General features: G+C 47.0%; 1 pseudogene across 1 annotated transcript; it reads left to right on the top strand.

Moving 5' to 3' along the window:
* The first annotated feature begins 965 nt into the window (after positions 1 to 965).
* On the top strand, positions 966 to 12,892 carry LOC147012464 (putative G protein-coupled receptor 21; annotated as a pseudogene). The gene is made up of 3 exons (XR_015051626.1): positions 966 to 1,507; positions 4,045 to 4,259; positions 8,037 to 12,892. The product of XR_015051626.1 is annotated as a putative G protein-coupled receptor 21 (transcript).
* The last annotated feature ends 3,766 nt before the right edge of the window (positions 12,893 to 16,658 follow it).

Here is a 16,658-nt window from a genome sequence, read left to right as displayed (position 1 = left end):
CCCTTGTCAAAGTTGCTCAGGTCTTGACTCCTGCCCATTTCTCCTGCATCCAACACATCAACTTCAAGAACTGACTGTTCACTTGCTGCCTAATATATCCCATCCCTTGACAGGTGCCATTGTAACAAGATAATCAATGTTATTCACTTCACCTGTCAGTGGTCATAATGTTTTGGCTCATCAGTGGAAAAAAAAAAAAATATATATATATGTATAGTAGTAAAACATCGAGGGATTAAATAAATAAATAAAACAACCACACAAGGTGGAAATGACACCACAATCCTCTTTCAGATTTACCATCACGATATGTTTTGACATTTTACTTTTGTTGTGGGATTGTGATGGAACGTTTATTCATTGTTGTTATTCTTCTTCTTCTTCTTCTTCTTCTTCTTCTTCTTCTTCTTCTTCTTCTTCTTCTTCTTCTTCTTCTTCTTCTTCTTCTTCTTCTTCTTCTTCTTCTTCTTCTTCTTCTTCTTCTTCTTCTTCTTCTTCTTCTTCATCAATCACAATCCGACAACAAAAGTAAAATGTTAAAACATATCATGTTGCTAAACCACAAGAGGGTTTGGTTGTGGCATCGTGTCAATTCCTCCCTTGTTGGGTTGTTTTTTTGAGATTTAATCCCTCGAGGTTTTAATAATTTTTTAATTCAATGTTGGTTTTACCCCCCTTGTTAGACTGTTAGGGTCGTGTCCCACAGGTGTACCTTGGCGTGAAGGATTAAAGGAGGAAGGGGACTCTTAATAAGTTCGGAATTAGTTGGTTTCCTTGTCCCTACTTTTCACACGTTAAGGGTCTTCCAGTGGACCAAGCCTCGGGTCACGCATCCTCGACTGAGTCGAAACATCAAATAAAACTAGAGAGACCAATCCGAGAGGATCACCACATCAGGGTCATATCCCAGTAGCAGCAGAAGGTCGAGAAGGTCGACACCTGGTCTCACGTGTACCTGCGCCATGATGCACGAAAACAGGACGTCTGCCGTGATGCTGGAGGACGAGGCCACGAGGGTCAAGTTCTCGTTGATCGTGGCCCTGAGTGTGATGGTCGTCGCTAGTAACCTGCTGGTTATCTTTGTGCTGTGCAGCGCCGTGCCGGGCTGGAGCCGCAACTCGCGCTACATCATGATCTCCCTGGCCGTGGCCGACCTCGGGGTGGGCCTGGTCGTGCCTCTGAACCTTTCTGCGAGCGCCGAGCTGCTCGTCGCCAACAGGAGAAGCGTTTTCTGCGAGGTGGCGGCGTTTTTTAACGGAGTCTTCTTCACCTCGTCCATTTACTCCTTGACGTGCATCAGCATCGAACGTTACGTGGCCGTGCTGCGACCCCTCCACTACGGCAGCATCGTCACGGCCAAGACCCGCAGCGTCCTGATCGCCGCCGCTTGGCTCCTTCCCCCGCTGGTGCTCGCCCCCCTGTGCGTCCCCAACGGCTCCGTGTCCGTTTCCTTCTCCAGTGCTTCGCTCACCTGTGCACTCGACTACGCGAGCAACGTCACGTACAGGTGCGTCGCGGGCTCTGCTCGGTTCGTGTGGCGACCATGGTGTGATTGTGGGCACCGTCAGGACCTTGGGGTTGTTTGTGTGTGGATGGGTGATGATACTCGGGGTGCAGCACAGTCATGATGGGCCGAATGGCCGAGCTGCGTCGAACTTCAATAGTACTTACCTTACCTTACCTGCGCCATCGAAGGTGGATGGACATTTTTGTTTTCAAGTGATTTTTCCTCATTGAGAGATGGGGCCAAAAACTAATGTATAACATGAGGTCTCGCAGATGTGGATAACGTATGTAAACCGAGGTGGAGGAGTTGGTTTGGTGACGAGAACAAGTGGATTAAAGTTTAGTTAAGGTTTGGATCCAGATCCGACCTCTCGGTTACAAACAAAACATAAACTGTTCCACCACCTACACTCCCCCTGACCCCACTCACCTCCCCCCGACCTCACTCACTCCCCCCGACCTCACTCACCTCCCCCCGACCTCACTCACCCCCCCCCGACCCCACTCACTCCCCCCGACCCCACTCGCTCCCCCCGACCCCACTCGCTCCCCCCCGACCCCACTCGCTCCCCCCGACCCCACTCGCTCCCCCCGACCCCACTCGCTCCCCCCGACCCCACTCGCTCCCCCCCCGACCCCACTCGCCCCCCCGACCCCACTCGCTCCCCCCGACCCCACTCGCTCCCCCCCCGACCCCACTCGCTCCCCCCGACCCCACTCGCTCCCCCCCCGACCCCACTCGCTCCCCCGACCCCACTCGCTCCCCCCCCGACCCCACTCGCTCCCCCCGACCCCACTCGCTCCCCCCGACCCCACTCGCTCCCCCCCCCCCCGACCCCACTCGCTCCCCCCCGACCCCACTCGCTCCCCCCCCGACCCCACCTGCTCCCCCGACCCCACTCGCTCCCCCCCCGACCCCACTCGCTCTCCCCTCTCCCCCACTCACCTCAGCCCCTTCCCTCCCTATTCACTCACTCACTCACTCACCCTCATCTCCCCCACCATCTCTATCTCGCACGCACAGACGGTCTCTCTCTCTCTCTCTCTCTCTCTCTCTCTCTCTCTCTCTCTCTCTCTCTCTCTCTCTCTCTCTCTCTCTATCTATCTATCTATCTATCTATCTATCTATCTATCTATCTATCTATCTATCTATCTATCTATCTATCTATCTATCTATCTATCTATCTATCTATATATATATATATATATATATATATATATATATATATTGCATTTGAGTCCATTTGTCTATCTGGTTGTCCACACGGAGCCTGAGTTTGTCCATTAATACAGGAGACTCTCAAAACCCCCAAAAACTTTCTAAACCCCTAAAACCTTCTAAACCCCTGAGACTTTCTCGCCTTTAGAACCTAAAGACCCTATAAGACCCTCTGAACCCTTTAGAACTCCGAGTCCCCCTTCGACCCTAAATTACACCCTTTAGTTCTGTTTGACACTTGAGACCGATTTCAACTTTTAGACCGATGACCTTTACACATTTACAACGACACCATTATGACCTTTCATTTACAATCAACGACCTTTCATTAAATCCATCCCTCCATGTTTTTTTCCTCACACACAAGTCCTGGCGAGGGTCTGCAATCTCTGATTGGTCTTTCTCGTTACGCTCGCCGAGGGAGAGGGTATTGCACATTCTCTGTCTGTCTGTCTGTCTGTCTGTCAGTCTGTCTGCACAGAACTTTCATGTTTTTTTTTTCTCCACAACCGTTTGTCAGATTGACACGAAATTTTTACCATAGGTGTGTGACTACTCATGTGGAATGTTTTAATTATGACGTCATAGGTCCCATGCTTTGTTCGCCATATTGAATTGAAGAAAATATTAAGTAATGTTTCCTCTGGAACTGCTTAATCAATCGACATGAAACTTCACAATTATGATCTAGTAATGATAGAGAATACATGTTTTAAATTTCAACTTCATCGGACACATGGTCTGGCAGCCAGAATTATTTAATTTTTTTGATCTGGTGTTGAAATGTTTTTTGTTTTTTAAATGTATTTATTTATTTATTTTTTGAATAAGGTTCACTTGGCTGTGCCTGGATGGGTTTGGGGGTAGAGGAGTCGCAGCTGATACCCGAATCTGATCCAGGTTCCTCCTGATTACTTCATCTTTGCTTTTTTTTCTTGTTCGGGTTCCTTCTGATTACTCCAACCCAGGACTGTACCTACTTGGTCTTCCATTTGATTTGAATTTAATGTATTTTAAATCCCATTCTGAATTCTATTCAATAATGAATAATAATTTTAAAAAACGTTTTGGGTCAGGGTCAGGTGTCTGATCAAAGCGGGACATCTTGGTACCCGGTCATCACTGCGAGCAGTTATAAAATGGTAGTTCTAGTTATGTCTCTTGTTAATGATGTAACACAGCAGTACACAAACACCACACAAAACAAGGTCTGGTGAGGTTCTGCTATCTCTGTAAGGGTACTTTTGTGAGTGCTGGGTATAGGTACTTTATGAAACCCAAGGACCATTGATGTGACATTTGACCTCTGGCCCTTGCAGCATCGTGCTCACCCTCCTGGTGTATTTTCCATGCTGTTCCATCATTACGGTGGCGAATGTGCAGTTGTGGCGTGCAGCACATTGGCATGCGCGTAACATGCGGAGAGGCAAGGAGTCGAGGCCGCACGAGGACGCTGCTACACGTGTCCTGCTTCCTGTTGTGTTGCTTTTCTATACATTGTGGTCACCATGCGTTTTCATAATGATCTATACCGGTGAGTAGGTTGTATCAGCATACTTTACTGTCACCTATCATTCCTCTATTCATACAAGTGTTGCTCATGGAGGAGCAGAATCGAGGGTAATAGGTTAATGTGGGGGAGAATGGCAAACAGGTGGTTGGTGTGGTGCATCCTTTTATTGTTTATTTTTGGATGCAGTACAAGGCTGCAGGTGCAGCTATGCCGCTGATCGCCGATGTAGTACCCTCTGTCGGTTCGGGCAGGAATTTTTAATTTATTGATGATGCAGGATGATAGCTCGACTTCTCTCTGTGAAGGACACCGTAATATCTTTAACGTCCACCGACTAATGCTAGTAGATGGGACACCCGGTTTAACGTCTATCCGAGGGATGGCGCACACTTTGAAACACCGGGATGACAGTTTGTAGCTCGGTCAGGACAGACAGCTTGGTGGCGAGTGTGCATACCTCCGAGGGCAGAGGTTTGAACCGGGGGTCCATGGCCCCAGGGGGTACGTGCAATAAATTTTTGATTTGAGATGGTGAAAGAGAAGCTGTTTGTTCACATATTATGAGTCAACATTGAGAGGGGATACATGACACCTTCACTGAGGCCAAGGGTTCACCAACCTGCTTTTCTCCATGCACTGCTCTCACTCCCCCACACCCCCAGGAATACCTCTGGCTTCGGCTTCCCCTTCACTCCCACCTCATGTTTATATGTGTACTGTACCGTCCACCGAACAGTGATAACTCCATCTACACCTCACTATCCGAAAACATGGACCATCTTCTATCTTCTCATCCAAACTCTCTCTTCCTCTTATGTGGTGACTTCAATTGTCATCACGCCAGTTGGCTCGGTGTGGGTACCTCTCTCACCTGCCATGGCACCTCAGCAAAAGCTTTCTGCGACTCATTGGGACTGACTCAATCGGTCAACTTCCCGACCCGGATCTCAACCAATGGTACTCCATCTCTTCTGGATCTGATTTTGACAAATTTCCCTGACAATATCTGCTGCTCTTCCTTCGCTCCAATTGGTTCTTCTGACCACATCCTTGTTAAAGTGGACATCTCTGGCTGTTATCAGAGAACCACCTCACCGCCGTCGAGTCTGGCATTTCACTCAAGCCGACTGGCAGGGTCTCCGAGCAGCCATCAAACTTACAGACTGGTCTCCTATCACTACTTTCTCAAACATCAACTCATCCTGGGAATTCTTTCAAAGAAACTTGCTCTCCCTCATGCACAGATTTATCCCCTCTCGTGTTCAGTTGTCTTACCCTTCCTCCCGCCCGTGGTTTACTGAAGCTTGTGGCGAGGCAGTTGTCCTGAAACAACTTGCCTTTGCCTCATGGAAAGCAAACCCAACTGAGGGCAATCTCAGTTCTTTCCACAAAGCTCGGAACAAGTGTGTATCTACCCTCAGGAGAGCCAGAAAACAACATCTTTCTCATCTCAAGTCTGAACTCTCAAACCTCTCTCCCTCCTCAAAATCCTGGTGGCGTTTAATCAAATCTGTTTCTGGTGTATGTTCCCCCTCCATCCCCTCCCTTACCTCAAATGGCCGCACTGCTGATTCCACACGTGATAAAGCTGAATGTCTAAACTCGGTGTTTGCAGCTAAATCTTGTGTCCTAAACCCATCACTATCTCTACCCACTTTACCCAGTCGCACCCAACTGTCCCTGGACTCTGTATCCTTTTCTCCTGACAAGGTGGAGAGCTTGCTTTCAAACCTCGAGTCAGATTCTGCAACCGGTCCAGACGGCATCAGCCCACGTGTCCTCAAAGCCTGCTCTTCTGCTCTTGCTCACCCTCTCTCTGTTCTATTCACCCTCTCATTTGCCCAAGGTCATCTGCCATCTGCTTGGAAATCTGCTAACATCACTGCCCTGCATAAAAAAGGTGCAAAAACAGATCCCTGTAACTACAGACCAATCAGCCTTCTCCCAATCATCAGCAAGGTGATGGAATCCATCATCGCCTCAGATATGAAATCCTTCCTCTTCTCCAATGGCTTGATTTCCAATCATCAATTTGGTTTCAGACCAGGTCACTCTACCCTGGATATGCTGCTTCTGCTCTCCCAACAATGGATGGAGGTCCTCAATGCCAGACAGGAAATCCGAGCTGTATCCCTGGACATATCACGTGCTTTTGACACAGTCTGGCACCCTGCCCTACTCACCAAACTCTCTTCCCATGGTATTCAAGGCCATCTCCACTCATGGCTCGCAGACTTCCTCTCCTGTCGCAGTCAACGTGTGGCCCTAAATGGAGTTCTTTCATCCCCTCTTCCTGTGCAGGCTGGAGTTCCTCAAGGTAGCGTTCTGGGCCCTGTTCTTTTTCTGGTTTTTATCAATGATCTCTCGGACTCTCTGGAAAATCCTCTATTTCTCTTTGCGGACGACTCCACCCTCTGCCGTACCATCTGTCATCCCTCAGACCGGCAAGCAGCAGCTTCTTCGCTCACTGCAGATCTGGATAAAATCACAAACTGGTCCAACACGTGGAACATGTCTTTCAATCCAGACAAATCTCACACTCTCACTATGTCTCTTCGAAAGGACCGTTTACAAAACCCCCCCATCCACTTTCTCAACAATCCTCTGGAAGAAGTCTTTTCTTTCAAGCTTCTAGGTCTCACCATCTGCCATGACCTTTCCTGGGAAAGTCACATTTCCAACCTCGCCTCAAAAGCCAGTCGCCGACTGGGAATCCTCCGTCGTGCTAAGTCCTTCCTCGGCCCTCTTGAGCTCCTGACCACTTACAAAGCTTTTGTCCGTAGCCTGATGGAGTACTGCTCTCCCCTCTGGGCTGGTGCTCCTGCCTCCCACCTTTCTCGGCTTCACGCTGTCGAAACCAGGGCATTTAAGATCATCGGCATCTCCCGCAATGAAGCTGAGTCTTTGGGCCTCTCACTCAATCACCGCAGGTTAGTCGGTGGTCTTTCTGTCTTCTACCGACTCCTCTCCAGCCTTGCCCCCCTGCTCTCTCTGCGATTTGTCCCCACCACATTTCCACAGGGCGCTCAAGGTCCGCCAACAACCCCCTTCTGGTAAAGCTACCAAAATCACGAATCACTGCTCATCTTCACTCTTTCATTCCTCTTTTTCCCGCCTTTGGAATAAACTTCCTCACTCTATTCTTTCCCATTCTTCCCTCCAGGCTTTCAAAACAGCTGTTCACCACCACCTCTTATCTTCCCCATCCAAATCCTCGATCTTTTCTACCCCCGATAATCCACCCAAGCCCACTTCCTTCATTTCTCCTGCTTTCCTTCCTGAAAGTCCCTGAAATGTCCATCTTCTCTTCGCCATGTTCCCCGTCCCATCCCCATCCCTCTCCCTTCCACAGTTCACCTAATGTGTCTGTTCCCCACTGTTTTGTCCCTTCCACTCCCGCCCCTCTTGTCTCATGCCTCCTTGCTGTGAGTTGTGTGTTAGCTCTCATACGAGCCTCGACCAAGGTATACAAAAAAAAAAAAAAAAAAAAAAAACGAAAATGGTTCAGAAGCCCTGCTCTAGGATCTTGGTGCCAGTCCATCCTGCCAGCCTTGCATTATCATGAGGAGAGAGGTTGTGGGTGAATGAGACCGAGTCTTCGTGTGTGTATTCAAGCTATGAGGCGGTAGTGGACCGTAGACTCGAAGGCTTCGAGGAAGGGCCATGAAATGACAACCTTTGAAGGCAGTTCTTACTTGCAAGTCTTGTTAATGAACTTTTCAACTTCACCCACTAACTTCCCTTTTTACTTTCCCATAGCTTGAATACTACCCCTGAACATGTCTGGACTGTTTCCAGGTGTGACCAAGATAAAGGTGAACCAGTGGATTGAGTTCCTGTCCATGTGGTTGCCCGTGTTTGGCAGCCTGCTCGACTGTGTCATTTATTTCTGGATCAATCGCAGCTTCCGCCAACGTTTCCAGGAAATGATTACCATGCTCTGTAAGAAAGCACTTGGCCGTGAAATCGGCACTCGGTGAAGACAGAGATATTTTGTTGGCCACTTGCCTTCTTTGTGTCCTGGGTTTCCAGGAACCAAAGAGCCCAGGGTTGGACGTGGAGGAACCGCAGCATCTAAGCCTGGTCCAGGCAAAACCAGGAACATAGTGGTTGGATCCATCGGTGTGAATTTTGGTTTGTAGTTATCAAAGGATGGGTCTAGTAACAGTATCATGGTGTTGGGTGGAGCGTTTAACGATGCAGTTGACAATCTGGGGGGAAATGGACAACCTTTCTCCTTCCTTTCCCCCCCTTTCTTCCCTAATATTGTTTGGAAACGGTTTTGATCTTATTGGTGCTCTTTGCGTTCGGTTCATCGGTGTTTTACTGTTCAACACTTTGTGTATGTTGCGCTCTGTTTTCCAAGGACGGTGGAAATTGACGACGTTGCGTGTTTGCATCATGTCGTGCTTTCTATGCTCGGAGGGTAGTTTTGTATGTTTGTGATGTCATTTCCTGGTATCTTTGCATCCTTTTCCTTTTTACGTAAGCTCGGACATCTCTTGTACGCGATAGTTGAATTATTCCTGAAGCTGGGACAAAACTAGCTTGATATGAAATGTTTGATATTGTGTCTGCTTGACATTTAATCACTGTTATTTATTTATTTTGAAGAGTGGAGAGATTTGTATTTTCACTTTCACCACCTCGTCTGATGTCATTAAAAGTCTTGTTTGTATAGGAACCTATGTAAACCTTGTGTAAGGATTTTGGTGCCACTCTCCAAAAAATCAATTCCGTTGAGTCTTTGAGCAAGGAATGCAGTTCTGTGGTTTGCCTTCATCTTCCCAATAGTAGTCGAGACGGTAGTTTCGGACAGGGTGGTGGCTCACAATGGTCTGTTGTTGCAAGAGATGGATCTTTACAAGCGGACAAGATGCTCTGATGATTAATGTCCCTCTGAAGGAGGATGTGCTTGATCTGAAGGAGGTTATCAGGTAAGAAATTTACATGTGTTTAAATGAACCATCGCGATGTTCTTTTGGACATCACTCTTGGTATTTTCCATAAGAAAACCACAAGTTGAAGTACATGTCCACGTCTAAGTGGAAAACACATGTTTGTATTTTTGTAGTTAAAGATGGATGACTGTTCATGAGCTCGATTTGGAGTGTCATATCAAAGGGGTTGAATACTTTTTGATGCAAAACATTTCAGGTTTTCATTTTAAATTATTTTTGTTAAAATTTCTAAAAAAAAAAAACTGTTTTCACTTTGTCATTGTGGGGGTATTTTGTGTGGATCGGTGACAACATTTTAAAAAATTTAATCCATTTCAAATTGAGGATGCAATGCAACACAATGTGATAAAAGTCGAGGGGTGCGAATACTTCTTCAAGGCACTGTCACGTACAAAAACAGGATGCAACTCACGCATGCACGGGGGGTGGACGAGATGGATGCAGAAGGAAACTCCAAAGAGGGAAAACTGCAAGGAGGAGGGATTTTGGTGGTGGTGTCAAGGGTGGAAAAGATCATGGATTAATATTGAGGATGAGCTGAAAAAGTGGTGAACAGCTCTCTTGAAGACCTGGAGGGAAGAATGAGATCTTGGAGTATGTGGAAGTTGATTCAACAGGTGGGGGAAAAAAGAGGAATGAATAAATGAGTGGAGGTGAGCAGTGATCCTGGATTTAGGTAGTTCCACCAGAAGGGGGTTGGTGGTGGACCACGTGTGCCCTGGAGAAACCTTGGGTAGAGGAGGGGGGACAAAGCATGGAAAGAGCAGAGGGTGCAAGACCAGAAAGGAGGTGGTAGAAGACAGAGACCCCACTAACTTGTCTGTGATGTTGAAGTGACAAACCCATAGACCCAGCTTCATTGCCAGAGATTCCAATAATGTTATAGGCCTTGGTTTCCATGGCAACAAGCTGAGCAAGAAGTAAGGCAGGGGAGCCAGCCCAGAGAGGAGAGTAGCACTCCACAAATCTGTGGATGAATGCTTTGAAAGTGGATAGGAGTTCAAGTGTGCTGAGGAAGGTCTTTGCACAATGGCGGATGCCCAGACGGCGATTGGTTTCGTTGGACAGCTTTGAATTGTGGATTGTCCAGAAAGATCATGGCTGATGGTGAGACCCAGGAGTTTGAATGACGGAACTTCTTTAAGATGATTGTTAAGAAAGTAGACAGGAGGGTTTCTCAAACGGTCCAGTCAGAGAGAGATAGTCCAGTCAACGCGTCACTGCGTCCACTTTCCGCTGGTACTCCAGGGGCCTCCGTATGGCCGTCCCCCAGGCAGATGCCTGGCCCATCCCCATCTCCTTGAGATACTGATCAACCTGCTACAACCACGAGGCACGTGGTCGGCCCATTAACCTCCTCCACTCACGAGACTCCCTCGCTGAGAGAATCTGGTGAGCAGGATCAGCGTCAGGAAAACGAGCCACATGTCCATACAGCCGCAGCTGACGCTCACGGACCATGCAGGTAACAAATCTCATCCGAGTCTCTCTCAGCAACCGCTCGTTGGACACAAAGTCCGACCAGCAACAGCCAAGGATTCTCCGAAGAGACCTGATGACAAAGGAATTGTCTCCATCTCAGATCCTTGGTCAGAGTCCAAGTGTCACATCCATAGAGCAAGATTGGTAGCACTCGAGGACCTGAAGACTCGGACTTTTGTCCTCCCGCACAGGTACTGAAAGCTCCACAACCCATTATCCAGTGAATCCATGACTCCCCAGGCCCGACCCAGACGTCCATTGACCTCTGGCTCACAGCCAGCAGAGACATGAATATCACTGCCAAGGTAAGTGAATCTCTCCACGACCTCAACATCCTCACCACAAACAGACACAGAGAGGACAGCAGCATCCAAGATGTCATTGTAAGCCTGGATCTTAGTTTTGACACAGGAAACCCATAATTCCAGCGGCTCAGACTCCTCATTCAGCACCTCGAGGGCCCCTGAAAGGATATCTAAGGTCTCCGCAAAGATGACTGCATCATCTGCGAAATCAAGGTTTGTGAAGATAAGATGAAACTCTTTACTTCCCTCCCTGACCGAGACTCAATACCTGGAGCACGATGTACCGTTAACCCTTGCTGAACTGGAACATGACCTGGGTGAAATGGATTCAGGGAAGACTCCAGGAACTGATGGCTTACTGGCTGAGTTTTTCTTGGCTTTTTGAGGCCTTGTGGGTCCTGAGCTTTTGAACGTTATTCAAGAATCTCTGTGATCTGGTGTAATGCCATTAGGTCTCAGGAGGGCGGTGGTGAGCCTCTTTCCAAAGTAGCTCCGGGGGATGGAGATTTGGCGACTGGTTTCAATACTATGTACTGACTCCAAACTTTTCTCAAAGGTGATGACAAATAGTTTGAAAAGTCATTGGACATCTGGTCTTGCCTAATCAGAGCTTCTGCAACCCCAGTCGTTCCAGCTCCGGCAACATTTTTTTTTTTGTTTGTTCATGATTTACGAGACGCTTACGAAGACCGAAATGATTTTGGAATATTTTTCTTGACTTGTAAAAAGCTTTCAGCAGCATTGATCACGACTTCTTGTGGCGTGTTGGAAGCATGTGACTTTAGAGTCAATTTCAGGACTTTTATCACTCCATTGTACACTGATGGATTTGTAATATGTACCACATAATTGGAAATGTTGGTAAAGTATGTTCAGTGGAAAAGGCAACTTTAATTAAATGTTTGTACTGTGGGTGAAAAAGCAGACACTTGGGCAGTGTCCTGGCAGCCTTTGACACCCATGCTTGCTAAGCCGGGCTGGGCTGAATTAAAGGAATTTCAGGGTGGCTGAGTTAAAAGGAATGACGGACTGGGAGGAAAGAATTGTTACAGGAAATGCTGATCAAAGCCACGTACATGCACATTAAAGCCCAGCCAAGGCAGACATCTCGACGTCTGGCCTCGGAGTGACTTTGTGCAAGACATAATATAAGGGAGAGGAACATGATGTAACCAGAGAGAAGCTGCAGCATTAGGCCAGTTTGGTTCAAGATGAACCTTTCATACCCTGCTGGGGTTTTTTGTTTTTATTAAGGACGGGGTACATGAGATGTATTGCCGACTCTGAGTTTTAAAAGTACTGAGCATGTCATATGTAACTTTGTGGCGTTTTAAAATCATTGAGTGTTTCTTTTAACATGGGATTCATGGGATTCGTATTCATGGGATAACATGGGATTCGTGTTTGAAAAGTAGACAGTGGGGATTAATAAATTTCTTATTAAATATTCTTCTGTTTCATGTTATATGCTGGTTTCACCTGTTAAACGATAGATGGGACATATTCTTGTCCGCAAAGTTTTTATACCACGCTACCCCTCTGGTCAACTGGCGCACTCGCTCCGGTGCACGGTCACAGCACGTAACAACAACAAACATCTCCAGTATAAAAAAAGTTAACAATGAGCTTGTTTCCCCCGGTTTCAGACTTACTTTTTGCTTTAGCAATAGAACTGCTACTTAATCCACTCAGACAGAATATCTCCATTCTAATTTATTTTCCAAGGAGCCCTTCTTTGACTGTTTCAGCTTCAGCCGATGATGTTTGTGTCGTAATCGGGAACAACCATGATATTATTGCTCTTGTTGAATCCTTGAGTAACTTTTTCCTTGCTTCTTCTCTTCAAGTTAATTGGAAGACAAGTAAAGCTCCATGGGTGCCATACGTTAATAGGTGCCTCCCTGCCTTGCCACCTCCAAAAAAACCTAAAATGTGGGGAAGAGACAGTATCTTGGTGTATTCCTGGGTTCCACACAATTTGTGGATAAAAATTTGGGATCGCTTCATTGAAGAAATAGAGAGAAGACTGAACCTGTGGAAAAGAGCCTCGCCACATCTGTCTTTTCAAGGCCAGGTCTTGGTGGCAAATAACTTGGTTGCTGCAATTTTATGGCATCGGTTTATTTGTGTGCAACCTCCGGAAGTGCTGCTGGGCCTGATCCAGGCCAAAGTGGTGGATTTTGATTTTTTTTTTTTTTTGGAGAGGATTTAATTTGCTTCGGCCAAATGTTATACGTCGTTCTTCGCCCGATGGAGGTCAGAGTCTTGTTCATGTGAAATCCAACATCATGACCTTTCGCTTGTGCTCCATTCAACGCCTACTACATGTTGAGCACCGGCCGAACCGTCCCTTGGCCCATCACATTTTGCGGCAAGCGGGCATATCAAAAAAAACATGTCCTGGGTGAAATGGACGTGGTCCATAGACTTTGCTATGGTCTTGAAATCGTCTTGACTCACCTTCAGCATGTGTACATAACAATGGCCATATTTTACTGGAGTCTTCTTGATGCCTGGCAAGGCCTTTCAGTGAGTCACAAAGAGGATGCACACTCCCCAAGAATGTTTAAAGTTGAACCTCTATTTTTCAATCCTCTCTTCCCTGATATATTCAGGAGCCGTGACGTGTGCCAACGTTTTATTGATGCAAGCATCGCCAAAGTGTGGCACCTACACCCAAACTCCAGTGGATGGTGGAAGTCTGTAGAAGAAATTTCAGCTGCAACAGGAGTTCAGTCGAAGAGGACAATTGGATTAACATTGAGGAAAGTATTTCAAAAAGGTCATCAATTACGATTATTTTGGATTCGGAATGCACATGTTCAACCCAGCGAGTCCTTTTTCCCAAAACTGGTTTTCGATTTTTCTCCCAAAGAGCTACTCCCTATCAGCACAGGGGCAGATGTATTCCCTTTACTGGCAGTAGGAGCATACATGTATAGGTCGTGCATATATGTAATTATTGGTGTTTCTCCATTAAATGAGGTAACAAGTTGGAAGAGGTTATTCCCTGCCGGGCCCCTGCTGAACCTGTATGGGAATTGATGTATGGTAAGCGTGTCACCACAAAAACAGGAGATCTCCAGTGACGTCTTGCCCACTGGATCATCCCATGCAACACGTTTGTCAGGCAATTTGCCCCAATATCTGTGTGCTGCCCCTTTTGCCCTCCGAGTGAAGACATATTTCATTTTTAGCTCACCTGGACTTTCATCATGTGAACTGATGCGATCGAGCAGAGTCCGTAAGTGAGTGAGTGTGTCAGTCCGTAAACACTTCAGTCATTATCGCTTGAACCAAACACAATTTTGATGAAACTTGGCCACAAGCTTCATATCTGATGCCTTACGAAGTTGAATCCAAAATCTGCGTTCATTAAAGGGGTCTACAGGAGTTTTTTGACCTCCCCTCTCCCCAAATAGGTATTGCTCTCGTCTCCAAAAGTACACACACTATTTCGATGAAACTTGACCACAACCTTCATCACTAGTGATGTACCAAAGTTTGTTCACAGCATAAAAAAAAAATCACGGTCTGGAGGGGATTAACGGGGGGGGGGGGTTGAGTGACTGCTGCTCCTGATCCAGGTGAGGACATGTGGTCCTATTTTGTTGTTGGTTGTGAAAGACTTGTTCCATTATTTAACTGGTTCGACGATGTGTCACTCAAAATGAATTTCACATTTACTTTTGGATCCTTTATTTTTGGATTCCCAATAAAATGTCAGCAGGACAAAAAATATGAACTGCTGTGTTTCTTTGTAGCTGCAGGTAAACTCATCACATATGTACCTGTCGAGGAAGGAGAAGCAAGATGGTAAACCCATTCATCAATACAATGTCGCATCGTTTTCTGTGAGCTTGCATCTGCAATGTTAACACTTGAGTTCAATTTTCCCAAGACCATGGCTGTGTGGGATAACTTTGGGGAAAAATGATGTTTTGTAAAGTGTCTGTGAAGTTCATCAAAATGAATTCGTATTCCTGTTTAATATAATACCCTTTTCCATAAAGATACAGCGTTTCCATACTTTGTAGTAGTGTACTGTTTTATTGTTGTTAAAATGAACTCCTTTACATCCCACTCTCTTCCTCATTTTCAACTTTTATCTTGTTCTGTTGCCATTGTTGAATTGTAAGATGTAAATACATATGCAATTTTTTTTATTTTTAGAATAAAAGGACCTCAAAATTCAGTCTCCCCCTCACTGAGACCGAGACTCAGATTGTGCACTCTCCCCCCCCCCTCCCCTCACTGAGACCAAGACTCAGACTGCGTGCTCTCTCTCTCCCCCCTCCCCTCACTGAGACCGAGACTCAGACTGCGTGCTCTCTCTCTCCCCCTCCCCTCACTGAGACCGAGACTCAGACTGCGTGCTCTCTCTCTCCCCCCTCCCCTCACTGAGACCGAGACTCAGACTGCGTGCTCTCTCTCCCTCCCCCCACCCCCTCACTGACACCTCGACTCGGATTGCCCGCTCTCTCTCTCTCTCCCTCCTCCTCCTTCTCCCCCAATAATTAAAGACCAGACTCAGATTGTGCACTCTCCCCCCCCCCCTCACTGAGACCGAGACTCAGATTGTGCTCTCTCTCTCCCCCTCCCCTCACTGAGACCAAGACTCAGACTGCGTGCTCTCTCTCTCCCCCCCCCTCCCCTCACTGAGACCGAGACTCAGACTGCGTGCTCTCTCTCCCTCCCCCCACCCCCTCACTGACACCTCGACTCGGATTGCCCGCTCTCTCTCTCTCCCTCCTCCTCCTTCTCCCCCCCCCCCAATAATTAAAGACCGAGACTCAGATTGCTGTCTCCCTCTCTCTCCCCCTCTCACTGAGACCTCGACTCGGATTGCTCCCTTTCTCTCGTGCCCTCTTATATAGCCACATGCTCCATTCTCTTAAAATATGATACCTTGTTCTCAACACGGGTTGAAAACCATACTTCCCAGACCTGAGTTCTCCTATGGCCTGCATGCGTTGTCCATCTAGCAGAGTGGAAAGGTCTCTTTCCCATTTGGTGGAAGTGGGTGATTTTTTTTTTTTTTCCCAGCAAACCTCAAGGACTTTATTGGTCCATCCAGGGTTGCTTGTGACTCCATGGTCTCAGGTGCGTTGCTGGGCCCAAGAGAAACGGCACACCGATGAGCGATTTCGGGCCTTGAATGTGTTTCTCCTAGCGATAAGCTCAAATCTCATCCTCAAGACCTTTGAGAACCTCTTCCTTCTCTTCTGTTACTCAGTGCTTTGAAAAGGTGCCAAAGAATAATTGGGATTATCGTTAGCCCAAACGACGTCATCTTTCCTTTGGGTTTGACTCGAAATGTACACACGCACTCATCACCCGATTGGTCGATCATCATCCCATCACACTTCTGCACACTCTGGGACAGAGTCAGGATGAAATGGTGTGAGTTCACTTTGACAGCTCAAACTGGGATGGATAAATTAGATGGAAACAGTATCAAGGGCAGCACGGGTTAAAACCCGCATTCAGTTGTCATGGAAACAAGAAACAAAGGTCCTGATGTTCCAAAATGGCATGGTTTGTGGGATGTTACTCATACAGTGTGGTAGATATCGAATGTGGGGGTGGGGTGAATAAATTGTCAAAGGGAGGGGGAAACATCAGGTGGGGGGCAACTTTGACTCATCTTAACCTGAGTGAGTCCAAAAGGG

This window comes from Eptatretus burgeri, chromosome 15 (assembly GCF_056783735.1).
Source record: "Eptatretus burgeri isolate ZD-2024b chromosome 15, Ebu_testis_v1, whole genome shotgun sequence".
Taxonomy (NCBI): Eukaryota; Metazoa; Chordata; class Myxini; order Myxiniformes; family Myxinidae; genus Eptatretus; species Eptatretus burgeri.
This window is presented reverse-complemented; position numbering and strand designations above follow the sequence as displayed.